Here is a 2,035-nt window from a genome sequence, read left to right on the forward strand (position 1 = left end):
TACATGTCATTCTCTTCGTCTTCGAAAGAGCTTCGGGTGGATATCTTGCATGTCTCAATCGGAGTTCTGTGGAGAAAGTTATGACAATTCTACGAACGTTGCGCAGTGTAGTCAAAGCTGACTGGAATTTATGCGGAAATTCACGGAAGAAAAGAAATTATTATATTGTGAAGCCAAATCTCTCCTATTTCTTGTAGGGCACGAAATTTATCAAAAATAAACCTTTTTCCAGCCTATAAATACCTCTGAACCTAATTCATAATCGTTATCTCAGAGCCTCCAATCATTCTCCCTCTCTACACTTCTTCCATTCCATATTCCACCCTTAAATTCATCCATCTTCCATTGGAGCGGAGTTCTGCAGATCCAGGCAAGAGAAGACTAAAGATTGAAGATTCAACCTTGAGTTTTATCAATTTCTTTCATGTCTCGTACTTTATTTGTAGTTTTTACTTGTCTATGAGTTAAACACAATTGCGGAATTTTTGGTGAAGATATTCGATTGATTTTCCTTATTAGCTCTTGTAGTTATTTGATTTACCCTTGTGCTTTCTATATTCAATTGATTAGCTACCTCTTGAATACATGTTAGAGTTGATTAGAGTACTCGGGAGATGAAATAGTTGACTTGGAAAATGGATAATTCACACTTTAATTCAATAGAACTCGGGAGAGTTGAGGTTTCACGTGAGGTCATTGGTCTTAACGATCTTTTAGGAGTTAGATGTTAGAGATTTAAAGGGGACTTTGATTTCAACACCTAATCTATGGATTTCTCACCTCGGGAGAGGGTTTAATCTAGTTAAGTGACCGACTTAATAACTCTAGAGACCGTAATTCAAGAAAGTCGATTGTGTTTTGGATCCTAATATTTTACATTCTTATGCCTGCTTTGTATCATTGTTTATATGCTTTCTTTTTACTTGTTTATTTATTTTTCAGTCTAGTTTAATTAAATCAAACAAAAAAAAACATTCGTGTCTTTAAATAGTATATGACGCATAGTATATGATAGTCAGTTGCAATCTAATTCCCTGTGTTCGATATCCCGGTACTGACCTTTAGCTATACTAGATCTACCCTGTAAACTTACAGGGTAGATCTAGTGCTAATAAATAGTGCATCAAGTATTTGGCGCCGTTGCCTGAGAATATTATTGCTTTAAGCTGATATTGTAAAATTGTTGATAATACTAATTTAGAGTGTAATATTTTGTATAGTTTTATTTATTTATTTTTTTGTTTTATTTGTTTTGCAAGGAGCACGAAGCATAACAATGGATTACTCCAGTATAAGATAGAATTATCTGCGACAACACTTGAAATAGAGCGTGAGTGAGATATATACATTTGATTGCTCCCTTGTTTTTATTAGTTTTCTTCTTTAGTTTTCTCCTCCGTAGAGCTGATGTTTCTCCATATAGTTGAAGTTTAAAAGAAAATTTATAAAAAAATCCTTTCTTTTAACTTTTCTTTCTCATTTTTTTGTTTTTTTTTTTGCTTTTTATTCTTTTACTTCTGATTTTCTTGTTTTTTCCTAAAAAAAAACTTAAAAAAAACTCCTTTCCCTCTTTATATTTTATTTTCTCCACACAATTCACACACTCATACTCCAAATTCACACCACTTAATCACATTTTTTGGATTCCACTCATTCTTGTGGTCAACTGCCAACCAACCAAGGTATGTTCTTTTAATTTCTGAGCTTTGATTTTGAATTTTTTCCTTGAATGGCCTTGTTGTTGATTTATATATTGGAAGTTTGGATTGGAGTTTGATGGAGGATGATGAATTTGTGAGTCTTGGATTTTTGGAATTAATTATTGTTGGGTGTGCTTGAGTATGTTGATCTTGTTGGATGAAAATTGAATATCACTTTGGTTTGATTGTTGATACACATAGTTCATGTTCATAGCAATGCGAGGCTATTTTATCTTGCATAAATTGTGTATATTTCTAGAGCTTAAATTTTTTTTGCTTGATCTTAGTCTATTGTTGAAAATTTTTGCAATTAATTGGGGGATAGAGAAGATTAC

This window comes from Salvia splendens, chromosome 13, assembly GCF_004379255.2.
Source record: "Salvia splendens isolate huo1 chromosome 13, SspV2, whole genome shotgun sequence".
Taxonomy (NCBI): Eukaryota; Viridiplantae; Streptophyta; class Magnoliopsida; order Lamiales; family Lamiaceae; genus Salvia; species Salvia splendens.